Below are 13,938 nucleotides of genomic sequence, written 5' to 3'. Positions count from 1 at the left end.
GCAATAGCCTGGGAATAGGGCAAAAATTCCATGTTATCAAAAATAAAGTCAGTGAAGAGGATAATGGTAGATCTTGTGATTCCACTTGAAGCTGACTTTCCCATCTAGTGAAAATCCATGCAAAGAGTACACCCTGTTTCTTGAACAAGGTACTAAAAGATGGTAAGTCAGTCACCTTCATGATACCATAAGTGGGGCGAGTTGGCGCAGGCCTGTAATCCCAGTGGCTGGGGAGGCTGAGCCAGCAGAATGGGGAGTTCAAAGTCAGCCTCAGCAAAAGTGAGGTGCTAAGCAACTCAGTGAGGCCCTGTCTCTAAATAAAATACAAAATAGGGCTGGAGATGTGGCTCAGTTATTGAAAGGCCCTGGGTTCAATCCCCAGTACCCTGACCCACCATCAAAAAAAAAAAGTGTACCCTAAGGCTGGGATGTAGTTCAGCAGTGGAGCACCTGTCTAGTATGTGCCAGCCTTTGGTTTCATCCCCAGCACTGCAAAAATAAAGTGAGGAGGTGCCATAGAGCCAGGCTTGTAATCAGCTATTCGGGAGGCTGAAGCAGAATTATGAGTTCAAGATGAGCTTGTGAAACAGACCATCTCAAAACAACAACAACAAAAAAACTCAGAACAGCATTCTGTTTTAGAGTGGTTTTGAAAATACTTTCAAATCAGGTCATTAAGAGCATTCTAGATCCTTCAAATCAGCTAGGGATATAAAAATACATGGATTAGCCAGGCACAGTGGTGCACTCCTGTAATCCCAATGGCTTGGGAAGATGAGACAAGAGGATCACAAATTCAAAGCCAGCCTCAGCAATTTAGTGAGGCCCTCAACTTAGCAAGACTTTGTGAGAGATCAACCTTGCACGTGTCTGAGTGACACTCCGGCTGGGTGCTGAGGTGCTCAGTCACAGAAATGTGGCAGAGCTTTCCCCTTCTTGGGTTTGAGGGATGGTGTAGTGCATGGGTGTGTCTTGCTACAGCCCCATGGGTGGAGCTACAGTTCACCAGTTCCTTTGTTATATAACCCCTTGCCCTGTTTAGGATAGAATCTTTCAAGGAAGTGCCTTGTGTGGGTTCCCTTCTCTTACTGTACCTTTGGGTGTGGCCTACCCAGGTGTCAGTCAACCTGCTGACAGTGGACATCATGAAGATAGACTCAGCCCCCTGAAACCTGACTCCTTGTCTCATTTGAATAGCTTCTTCTCAATAAAAGGCGCTCTCTCTCTCTCTCTCTCTCTCTCTCTCTCTCTCTCTCTCTCTCTCCCCCCCCTCCCTGTGGACCCTTAAGTTCAGAGGAGCCCTCACAGTGACCCCAAAGAAAAAGGTATTTGTGTCTCCTGTGTGGTTATTTGTGCAGCCCAATTATCCCAGTTCAACTGGAGTGACCCCTGAGCCTTTTAGTCACAAGAACAGAAACCCGGTAAGACCTGGTCTCAAAAAGGGCTGGGGATGTAGCTCAGTGGTTAACTGCCCCTGTGTTCAATATATGTGTAATGATCAATATATATAGATATACACACTAAAACATAGATAATAATACCTAATAGAACAAAAACATCCAACACTCAGTTTGCATCAGGCACTAAGCAATTACCTTACAGACATTTGTTCCTTAAGTCCTTAAGTAGTCTCATGAAGCAGATACTTTGGAAATGAGGAAACTGAGTACTGGAGAAGGTGCTCAGTCACAGAAACGTGGCAGAGCTTTCCCCACCTAGTAACTGATCAAGCCAGTGTTGACTGAGGCAGCTGACCTCAGAGCCTCTGCTTTCTCATGGGGCAGCAGTGTCTCCCCAGTCTGGCACAGGCTTACTCTGGACTGAGGGCATATTACACTATGGTCTTCCCCTACCCCCACACTGGGGAATGAACCCAGGGTGCTCCACCACTGAGCTATGCCCCAGCCCTTTTTATTTTTTATATTTAAGACAGGATCTCACTAAGTTGCTCAGGCAGGACCTGAACTTGCTATCCTTCTGCTTCAGCCCCCTGAGTAGCTGAGATTATGGGCATTGGCCACCATGCCTGTTTCTGTGGCCTGTTTTTATATAATTTTTGGGTAAAATACCAATATTTGCCTTCTCAAATAGGATCCAATAAGTAGGCTGTCAGTGATGCATGTAGAACATTACCAAATACGAGTTTTTAATACCATGAACAATATCAAACTAGGTCATTTAACTGGACCCGAGTGACAAAACAGTCTGTGAATACAATAGGCTTATTCAAAACAATATCTTAAGAGTAATAACTGATTTTCCAAATAAGTTTGTTTTCCACATTACCAAACAAACAAACAAACAAACAACAACAACAAAAACAAACCTCTTAAAGTCCTGATGTTTCTGTGTGTTTGTTTTCTTTTGTGTTTTGATTATTTTTTGGATGCTGAGGATTGAGCTAAGTATATATGGTCTACTACTGAGCTATACCCACCCAGACACAAAGTTTTGTGTTTTTTTTTTTTTTTGTGTGTGTGTGTGTGTGTTTTAGTTGTAGATGGACATAATACCTTTATTATTTATTTATTTATTTTTATGTGGTGCTGGGGATTGGACTCAAGGCCTCACATGTACTAGGCAAGCTTTCTACCCCTGATCTACAATCCCAGCCCAAGTTTTGTGTTTTAAATAACAACGTTAATTTAAAAATAAACCTCTTTGTCCTTTTAAATACAGGATCTTGAATATTTGTATGTCTTGAACATCTGCTACTCTTTTCTGATAACTTAGGATTATTATTAATATTTATCTGTCATTCTATTTGGGTTGATATAACTGCCACAGAATGGGTGGCTTATTTATAAAATGGTTTATTTCTCACAGTCCCAGAGTCTGGAAACTCCATATTCAAGGTGCCATCAGATCTTGTAACCCTCTCGTCAAGCTAGCATATAAGCAGAGTCAACCTCTTTTTTTTTTTTTTGTGGTGCTGGGGATGAACCCCAGGGCCTTGTGCATACTAGGCAAGCCCTCTACCACTGAGCCACATCCCCAGCCCCCAGCTAGCATCTCTCGAGAGCTCTTGAGCACAACACAGCCATGTCTGAATTTTTGACCCTCAGAGACTGCACAGGATGGTAAGTTCTATTTTTGTTATTGTTACTATTATTATCTTGTGGCACTGGAGATTGAAGGGGTGCTTTACAACTGAGATACATCCCCTGATGGTTTATATTTATTTATTTGGTAATTGAACCTAGAGGTGCCTAAAAACTGACACATATCTCAGTCATTTTTTTTTTTTTTTTTTTTTTTTTTTTTGGTGCTAGGGATCGAACCCAGGGGCACTCAACCACTGAGCCATATCCCCAGCCCTATTTTGTATTTTATTTAGAGACAGGGTCTCACTGAGTTGCTTAGTGCCTCATTTTTGCTGAAGCTGGCTTTGAACTCTTTTTTTTTTTTAAGAGAGAGTGAGAGAGAGAATTTTTTTTTAATGTTTACTTTTTTAGTTTTCGGCAGACACAACATCTTTGTTTGTATGTGGTGCTGAGGATCGAACCCCGGCCGCATGCATGCCAGGCGAGTGTGCTACCACTTGAGCCACATCCCCAGCCCTGGCTTTGAACTCTTGATCCTCCCGCCTCAGCTTCCTGAGCCACTGGGTTTACAGGCATGTGCCACTGCACCTGGCATCTGCAGCCCTTTTTTATTTTTTATTTTGAGACAGGGTCTCACTAAGTTGCTTAGGGCCTTGCTAACTTGCTGAGTTGGCTTTGAACTTGCCATCCTCCTGCCTCACCCTCCTGTGTCACTAGTATTACAGACATGTGACCCACTTTTGGCAAGTTTATTATTGTTTTAAGAAGCTCATTTTGTAGATAATTTGTTATGCAACACTGAATAACATAACACAGCTGGTAAGAGAGATACAGTAGGCTTTTGTATATTTACCATATATCTTATAACTTGTGAAGTCACTTATTAGTTCTAGTAAAGTCTGTAAAATTCTTTGGGATTTTTTGTGTAGATAGTCATGTGGTTTGCCATGAGAGTTTCTTCTGTTCCAACCTGTAGATCTTATTTATTTGTTTACCTTATTGATTTGAGAAGAGTAGACATCCTTGCCTGATTTTGAGCTTAGGGAAAAGTGTCCAATGGTATTAGCTAGAATTTTTATTCATGCCCACTAAGGTTGAGGGAGTTCCCTTCTATTCCTAGTTTACTGAGAATGGTTTTTGTTTTGTTTTTAAAATCATGAATGGATGTTGAATCTTGCCACACGGAAAGACAAATCACAGATTGGGAGAGAATATTTGCAAACCATATCCAATAAAGAACCGGTACCAAAAAATATTGCTGGTTATGGTGGTGCACACCTGTAGTGGGGAGGCTGAGGCAGGAGGATGGCAAGTTTTAAGCCAACTTCAGCAACTTAGTGAGGCCCTATGCAAATTAGCAAGACACTGTTTCAAAATAAAATAATAATAATAATAATAAAATGGGCTGAGGATGTAGCTTATTGGCAGAGGGCCCTGGATTCAATCCCCAGAATAGTAAAAAAGGGCAGGGAGCAGATGTTCAATATCAGTAGTCACTAGGGAAAATGTAAATTAAAGCCACAACGAGTTACTACTTCACACTCATTAAAATGGCTAAAATTGGGGCTGGGGATGTGGCTCAAGCGGTAGCGCGCTCGCCTGGCATGCGGGCGGGCGGCCGGGGTTCGATCCTCGGCACCACATACCAACAAAGATGCTGTGTCCACCGAAAACTAAAAAATATTAAAATTCTTAAAAAAAACAAAACAAAAACCCTGGCACCACATACAGACAAAGATATTGTGACCGCCGAAAACTAAAAACAAAATAAATATAAATAAATAAAATGGCTAAAATTTTTTAAACTGACCATTCGACATATACAGAGCACCTGGAACTCTCATATGCAGCTGATGTCAATAAAAGCAGCATAAGCACTTTGGAAATTAGCTTAGCAGTTTATTAAATTGTGGAACATATACCTACCATAATGGCCCAATTCTACCCCTTGAGCAATCAAAGCATATCCATAAAAAATACTTGTACACAAATATTTATAGCAGATGTGACTGGAAACATGATGCCCCACCCCTGAGACTTCCACATCCTAATCCCCAGAACCCAAGAACATGTTACCTTGATGGGGCCAAGGGATTTTACAGGAGAGATTAATGAAGGCTCTCACAATGGGCGACTACCCTGGATTATTCCAGGGAGCCGGATGGAGAGGCAAGAGTCCTTACAAGGGGGAGGCCTGAGGGTCAGAATCAGGTGGGACAAGGGAGACAGAGGTTTTGGCAATGCTGTGAGGACAGAGGAGGGACATCAAATTAAGAGCATGTTGGTGTACTTGACAGCGCTTCTGAATCTCAAAATGAGAAGCCAGACGAAGACTACGTTTCTCAGGATTCAATTTATAGTGGCAGGTCAGTCCCACCTGGGACCAGGGAAAGATGGAGTATGAAGGGGTAGGGAAGCCTGTGAGGGAAACACTGGTGTGGCCGTGGTTTCATGGGGGTAATGTGGTTCACACACATCAGATCACACACTAACAGGGCAGTCACTGTCTGTCAGTTACACCTGGGGAAAGCCTTAGAGGGATAATGAAGCCATGTGGAGAAGGACATGAATGGACGCCAGGAGGGAAGTGGGAGAATGTCACAACTGTCCTTCTCCCGTCCCCGCTAGACTTCATCCAGAAGACTGTCTGAAACGGAGATTGGTGCCAGTCTCTTTAAATGAGAAACCTTGCCCTGGCAGGCCGGCCTTGAGATGCCAAGTTACAGCATTGCAAGTACCAGAACTTGTACAAACCAAGTGTCCAGACAAACCTCTCTGGCTCTTCCAGTGGTGTCTGAAGTTACACTCAACCCCAGTAGTTTCCAAAATCTCCTGAAACTTAATGATAAATATTTTGAAAGATTTTTTTTGAGGTTCCTTAATAGCAAAAGCAGAAACTTAAATGCCAGTGGGCATCATTTGTTCTTCCATGGTAAAAAAAAAAATACAGTAAAAACTATAACAGAAAATTTAAAAAGCTGGCAGGGAAATAAAACGTACCTCTTCATCAGCAAGTGTTATTGGAAGTCTGGCAGACGGCGGAGCTGGGAGAACAGGTGTTTGGACAGTGTGCAGGGCATGGCGTGAACGGGTCTTACAGATGGCTTTAACGTGTCTGTGCTTGTGGCAGCAAGACCAAAGCGCTGCTTCTTAATATTTTTGAGTCTCTGAAGCAAAAATGAGCCAAGACGAGATAGCCTCAGCAAGAAGTATGTTACTTGGTAAAAACAACGAATCATGAAGATTCTACATGAAACTTACAGAAAATTCTAGAAATAATTTAAGTCGTCCCGCCTTATCCATGGTTTTTGTTTTCTGAAGTTTCAGTTGACTGCAGTCAAATGCAACCTGAAAATATTAAATACAAAATTCCAGGGATGAGCACTTTGTAAGTTTTAATTATGACTACATATTATTATAATTGTTCCATTTTATAATGTTATCACTAGTCACTGTGCCTAATTTATCATTAAACTTTATCCTGGGTACATATGTACATGAACATAGGCACATATACTTAGGAAAAAACAGTGTCTACCGGGTCCAGTACTATCTGGGGTTTCGGGCCGGCACAGACGTCTTGGAACACATTCCCTGTGGATCAGGGGGACAGCTGCATGGAGGGAGCTGCTGCTTTGGGTGGGAGTAAAACAAAGATCCAGGAAAGTGGTTACTGAGGGAGCAGCACAAGCAAAACATTCCATGTGTGGCTCCTGGGGAAGAAATGGAGGTGAGGAACCCACAAGCACACTCTCCATCCTTGAGTGCTTTCGGGAACCGAAGGGCACTTGCCCACTGAGTACACCCCAGTCCTTTTCATCTTTATTTCCAAAACAGGGTCTCGCTGAGTTGCTCAGGCCAGGCTTGCACTTGTGATCCTCCTGCCTCAGCCTCCTGAGTTCTTTCGACGCTCATTGACAAGGAGAGGAATGGCCATGAGAATTCATGAACCGTGGAATTTAGGCACTGGGAGGGCTGCAGTTGTGGCTCCGTGATAGAGTGCTCACCTGGCAAGCAAAAGGCCCTGGGTCCAATCCTCAGAACCACATATAAATAAATAAAATAAAGGTATTGTTTTCCAGCTACAACTAAAAAATAAATATATAAAAAAAAGAATTTAGGCACCAGTTATTTCAAGGTAAGAAGTTTCAAGGAGTCTCACTAAACACAAGCTTGCCATTTTTAATTTTATAATAACTCATGTGCTGCAAATTTACTGGTGTTTCCTGTGTTGACAAGTAGCTATCCAACAGATATTTCACAATAAATATGTAAATAAATACACTCAATCATACAAACAAATAAACACATTGATATGCTCTCTGAACTTAAAGCAAAGGGGTTATTTTACCAAAGAATGATACAAAACTACCTTTTGACAGAGTTTTTTTTTGCTAGGAAGAGGGCATTGGGAAAAAAGAGTGTTTGGAAATATTTTCAGTGTTGTATGATGGGGTCATGTATAAAGTGTTATATATGGAAACTTGAATGACTTGGAAGTTTCTAATCTGTTTAAAAATCTTCTAAAGTGGATTTTGGTTCATTTGATGATGATAACATAAGAATGTGACTTTTTTTTTTTTTTTGGTACCAGGGATTGAATCCAGGGACACTGAACACTGAGCCACAACCCCAGCCCTTATTTATTTCTTTATTTTGAGAGAGGGTCTCACTAAGTTGCTTAGGGCTTCCAAGTTGCTGAGGCTGGCCTTGAACTTGAGATCCTCTGCCTCAGCCTCCTGAGTTCCTGGGATTACAGGTGTGTCACCATGCCCAGCTAAATGTGACATTTTTTATTATGAACAACCAGTCAACATCATGAGGGTGAACTTCTGGTCTAAACAAGTCACTAAATATCAGCTAACTTTACAAAAAGAGAGGCCGGCAGAGATCATGTGCATCCCGACAGACTAACACACCTCCCTTACACACCTGCACATGGTGCACACAATCAAAGCCAATCTCACCTAAGCCTCTAGACTGACTCTAGACTCATGGGGAAAAGAGAGGACAGGGGGACAGGTTAAATCATGTAGGAACACAACAGGCATGATCCAGGCTGTGGGAAACTTCCTAGGATAAACAAAGAACCATGTTTCTCCACCAATTTCAGAGGGAGGAGAGAGGTGGTGGAGGGAGAGAGGAATGGGGAACTTACGGATTAAAACACTCAACTATGTGAATCAGTTATGTACAATAAAAACTGTTTAAAAACCCCCTACCAACCAATCATGCTGTGATCTTAAGTGGCTCCATAAAAATTCAAATACAATTCTGTACAGTGTGCTATGGTCACCTCTGCAGGTGGCTCCTCTTCCTGTCCTTCCCGACCTCTGGGCTTTCTTGTCTTGTCCACCAACCCCCTGGCTTTGAGGCCATCTCCAAGCAGCCACGGGCGGTTCCTAAACCAGCTCCGCCGCCCTGCAGCGTGCACAGGGAGGATGTGTGTCTCCTGGCAATGCCGCTCCTGCTCAGCTCCCAGCTTCCAGGGAAACCCCCCCCACCCCCCCAACCCCTCAACCCCCCCACCCCCACCCCCACCCCCCGCTATCCTCGGCTTGGCGCCAACTTCCCCCAGGACCTGGGCACCGGTGCAGGGCAGGGTCCCCGGCTGAGTGCCGGTGGATTCACGTCCTCTGTCCTTTCCAAGCTGTAGCACTCAATTTACTTTCTTCTGCAACGGGCACGTCCACTATGTGACATGAAAGTGCCTGCCACCTCTGGCTTCCCGGTTGCCGGGATCCTGTGACGCCGCGCAGGCTCCGGGAGCTTCGCTGTGACTTGCAGAAGGAGCAGGTGGAGATGCCCAGGGAGGAGCAGGGCTGGGAGGCCGGGTGTGCAGCGGGACAGATGCCCAGGGCCGGGAGAGAGCGGGCTGCGAGGAAGACGCTGGGCAGCAAGGGGCTCCCGCGAGTCTGCCGAGGCTCCTGCGCTGGCCCCTATTTCCAGCAAACAGGCGCGTTTCTTAGGCTCCTGAAGCCGGTGCACTGATTGGAGTACTACACCGAGGCCGGCCAGAAGGGGGCGCCACAAGGCCTGGCTGTGTTCAACCTCATACATCTGTGGCTGGTACTGGACCCTAAGGCGTGGAGGGACCGCTGCCCGGGTCCCCTCCATTTCCCAGCATGAGCCCAGACAAAGTCTGGCACAAATAGGAGCTCAGCTAAAATACAATGAGTGGATTGAATAAGACTCACCTGGGCCCCACATGGGGGAAGGCATGCAAGGGCAGGCAGACACAGGGGCCACAGCCAGGCACAGGCCTGCAGGGAGGCATCGGGAATTGCTGAGGCTAGTCTTTCTGGATCCTGGTTTCCACTCTTCCCCTTGTGCATAGAGCATGCAGCCCTGGGGTCTGGTCCTGCTCTCCAAGGTCACTCTGCACCATCACCGAGGACCCCAACTGCTCATGGCTGTAACCTAAGTCAGGCCGTTACACAGGATTTTCATGTCCTGCCTTCCCCTTGGAGGCCAGGCTCCCTGCCTCCTGTTTGCCACACCCGTGTCCTCACAAGTTTCAAGGAGGAGCACAGAGGGGGCATCTTTGTCCATGTGCCTCCAGTCATTTCCCCAGATGGAGCATTTATTGAGTGCTTGCTGTGAGCCAGCTCTGGGCACAGATTTCCCATGCTCCAGGAGGGACCTATGCAGCAGACAAAGCCAACAATGCCCTAGAACATGTAAGCCACGCTACAGGGCAGCCAGAGTGGCTGTCACAGTGAGGCACCCTCAGCTGGGGCAGCCCTCAGGGCAGCCTGGTCTTGGCACCCAGAGCCCAGGGTTTCCTGAAAAGCTGGACCTGAGAGTGTCCATGGGCCTCGGTCCTCCCTGGCACAAGTGCAGCCTGCGTGTGTCAATGAAAAGGCATCCTAAGTCTGAGGTGATGCAGTAGCCAGGGACTTCCAAGCTATGGCCCCAGCATGCTGTGGAGCTGGTGGTCCATATCTGCTTTTATTTGCAACAGGTGACCCAGAGCCCATGGAAAGTTACAGAAATGAGGCTGGCACACGTGTGGGGTCAGCTCAGCAGAGAAGAGGACCGTGCCCATTCATCTATCTGTCTGTCCTACCTACAAATATTTACCAATGCTAGCCATGTCCCCGCCTGTTTCAGGCACAGGGCTATAGCAAGAGAACCAAGCAGGGAGAAGTCCCTGCTTGCAAGAGCTGACATTCTGGAAGGGAGGCAGACAGTAAATAACAAATCAATATGTGTTGGGTCACCCTGAGCCTGTGGTGGAGGATGACCAGGGTGGGAGGTCAGGCCTCTCGGGGGGGCTGACATTTGAACTGAGAAATGAGTCAGGGGAGTTTTGAGCCTTGTAAGAATTTGGGGGAAGAACAAAAGCTGTTAGGTTGGGATTTTTCTTTTTTTTAAGTTTGAAACCATTTTATGTATATCTTAAGTTAAAGGACATAAATATGTAAGAGAAAAGAGATATAAATATAAAAGAAAAAGTTAAAAAAAAAAGGTTCTGGGATTTTGAATTTGAACAAGAGATGTCAATATGAACTCATGACTTTTTTTTTTTTAAGAGAGAGTGAGAGAGGAGAGAGAGAGAGAGAGAGAGAATTTTTAATATTTATTTTTTAGTTCTCGGCGGACACAACATCTTTGTTTGTATGTGGTGCTGAGGATCGAATCCGGGCCGCACGCATGCCAGGCGAGCGCGCTACCGCTGAGCCACATCCCCAGCCCCAACTCATGACTTTTAATATGCTTCCTGTCTTCAGTGCGTTGCCAGATCTGTATTAGTTTGTCGGGGCTGAACAGAGTTCCCCCAGTCGGTGGCTGACACACAGAAATCGGTGCCTGGCAGCTTGGGAGGCTGGAAGGCCAAGGTCCGGGGGTCAGCAGGGCCTGTGCCTCTGCAGGTGCTGGGGAAGGGCCCGTTCTGCCCACTGAGCTCATGGCCTCACTCCTTGGCTGGAGGGGTGTCATTGCCACCCCCATTGTCACACCCACTGCACATGCCTGTCCTTGTCCTCGTTCCTCCTTTTATAAGGACACACTAATGACCTCCTCTTAACTTGATTTTCTCTGTCAAGACCAAATAAGGTCACATTCTGAGGTCCCAGGGGTTAGGACTCCAACTTATCTTTTTGGGGGGACATGGTTTAACCCAACAGTCTGTAAGCAAAGACAACAGGGAGCAGTGAGAACTCGGGGCTCTCAGACCCGGGGCTGCTGCCCAGGTTTTCCTCAGGGCAAGAGATCAACTGCCACACCCACCCTCAACTCGGGCCCAAGCCAATGTGGGTGCTGGGTCTTAGCTTAGAGGCCCGCATTTGCATCCCCCACCCATCTGGGTCAGCTTGCCCCCTTCTTGGTCTACTGCAGGAAGCACGGAGTCCAGCCCTCTCTGTGCTCCTCTCCCTCCCCCTGGCACCCTGTCCTTAAACTGTCGGGCCTTTGCTGGCTCCCAGACCTCCGCAGGAGCTATCCCTCCCCTTAACGCAGACACAGCCTCCCTCCACCCCAAATCTGGTAGCACAAGCCTCCTGCTGGCTCTTCCCGCCCCTTTCCAACGAACCTATGAAGGCTTTGTGGTCCCATTTACAGAAGAGCACTCTGGAATTCACGGAGGTTGTGCCTTGTCCAGGCTGGAGGAGGTAGGACCCAGGGCCGCACTTGTCCCATGGACACCCAAACCAGGCTGCCATGTCCTCTGAGTTTCCAAAGGGAGAGGAGTGAGCCTCCCTTCTTCTTGTCCACGTCTGACCTACCCTGCTGGTGCATACATAGCAGAGGCCATGAGTTTAAGTTGATCATGGAGGAGACATTGGGAAGCCCCATACCACCTGGTAGGAAGCCCCTGCAATAACCATCTCTCCCCCTAGAGGGAGCAGCGGGACAGAAACCCAGTCTGGGTGGACCAAGAGGAAGGTCAGCCAGGATCCCAGATGGTGATGACAGGGGGTGGCCGTCTCACCCCCTAGGCTTGCCCTTTGTGACAACTACCTCACTTGGCCCTCACAGCAAAACCAGGAACCAGATACTCCAGTCGGGCCCCACTTTACAGGCTAAGCAACCAAGGCTCAGTGTTATTAGGTGATTGGTCCTGGGTCACTACAGTAGGAACAAGAGCTGCAGATTGAGCTCAACCTCAGAGCCTAGATGTGGGCCCCGGGCTCCCCTCCCCCACCCATGCTCAGCCCAGTCTTCTCTTGGGTTCCTTCCAAGTGGTTCCCTTGGGCTCAGTGAGCTGTGCTCAGTCCTGCTCAGAGGTGGGGAGGGGTCTTCCTCGCATGAATTGCTTCTGGGAGAAGTTGTAGAGTGGCCAGTGGGGGGCTGGGCCAGGAGCCAGGGCTGCAGACGTGGAGAGGGAGATCCCAGACCTGGGGCTGGGAATCCTGTTGGCCCCTGGCGGAGCTGACCCCTGGGAGGTGGCCAGGCTTATTAATATCCTGCTGAGCCGGGGGCTCTTGAGTTTCAGCATCACAAGACCCAGGGGCCAAGCCAGGTGTGAATACTCTTGATTCCCAGTGCCTTCTCCCTCCTGCCCACACTGCCCACCCCTGGCTGGGGCCCTCAGATCTGGTCACCATGTGGTCTTGGAAAAGTCCCTCCAGTGTGTGCAGGTGGAGGCAAGGCCTCTTCCTGAGTTGGCTTAGTCGAGGGCCTCCTCTGTGTCCAGCCCTGTCCTGGAAGCCTGGGCTCCTGCAGAGGGAGGCAGCTCTGTCCACTCTCACAGAGCTCACTGCCTGCCTTCTCGGGGCTCCAGGGTTTGACTTCTCCCAGACAACTGGGATTAGGGTGGACACTGATGGGAAGAGTGCCTGGACTCGGGTGGAGGGGTCCACACAGGGGCCACCACAGCAGAAGGGGCCAGTCAGAGAATCAAGTGGATAAACCAGAAGACAGGAGCCGGGGAGCGGGTCTTGGTGCCTGGCTCTTCAGCCTTGTGCACCTTTCCACCCCAGGCTCCAAGAGCCTGCCCTGTGTCCCCCACCCACCCCCCTCCTGGCTGCTGGCCTGGCCTCTGGACTCATCCTTCATCCAGCACCTGCAGGGTGGCGGGAGGCATTTCACACCTGCACATTCCTCTCCTCACCGCTCCCTGACCCTGGGCGCCCCTGGGGACCTCCTGGGTCTCCCTCCCTCCCCTCCCCTGTGCACACACTAGGGCCCCTCCCCAGATCCTGCCCACACGTGTAAAACTCTTATCAGTCAGTCACACATATCTCCACCCAGCCCAGCCCCCCCAAGCCCCCTTATCAGGGGCACATTCCAAACTGGTGTCTCCTGGAAGGAAAGAAAGGGCCTGCCCCTTTCCGGCCAAGTGCAGAGGAGCTGCCCCGGGGAAGGAAGGGGTTATTCCAGCAGGAAGACCCAGGGCTCCGCTTGTTTCTTCAGCCAGCTTGAGAAAACACGACTGGGCTGGCTTGGCAGGACCAGGAGGTGACCCCTGCTGGGGCGGGAGGCTGGAGGAGGGACAGCCAGGACGCCAGGATGTGGCTAGTGAGGAGGGGGCCTGGGCTTTGGCAGAGGCTGGAGTTCCTCTGGGCAAGGCCTCAGAGCACCTTTCTTGGTGGCCTGGCTTTGCCTTCAGCACCTGGCTGTGCACCACTGTCCTAGGGCCAGCAGCACCTGCCCGCGGGAGGGCTCACAGGAAGGCTGGAGAAGCAACCCACACCAGAATGGCGTGGCCACAGCACCAGGTGAGGCCTGAGTGCCTGGGCTTTCTGATTCAATATAGTCATTCCAAGCATGAGTCAGGCTCCAGAGTAGGTGGTTGAGGGTTTGGAGACATGAATCAGGTGACCAGGTTGGGACCACAGAAAAGTCGGGAAGCTTTTGTTATCCTCAATTTTCTCATCTTCAAATTACAGATAATGAAAGTTCTTATCTTCTATGGCAATGTGTGCATAGGGCTTGGCAAACAGTCTGGCCT

Source organism: Urocitellus parryii, chromosome 4 (genome assembly GCF_045843805.1).
Source record: "Urocitellus parryii isolate mUroPar1 chromosome 4, mUroPar1.hap1, whole genome shotgun sequence".
Taxonomy (NCBI): domain Eukaryota; kingdom Metazoa; phylum Chordata; class Mammalia; order Rodentia; family Sciuridae; genus Urocitellus; species Urocitellus parryii.
Note: the sequence above shows the minus strand (reverse complement) of the source record.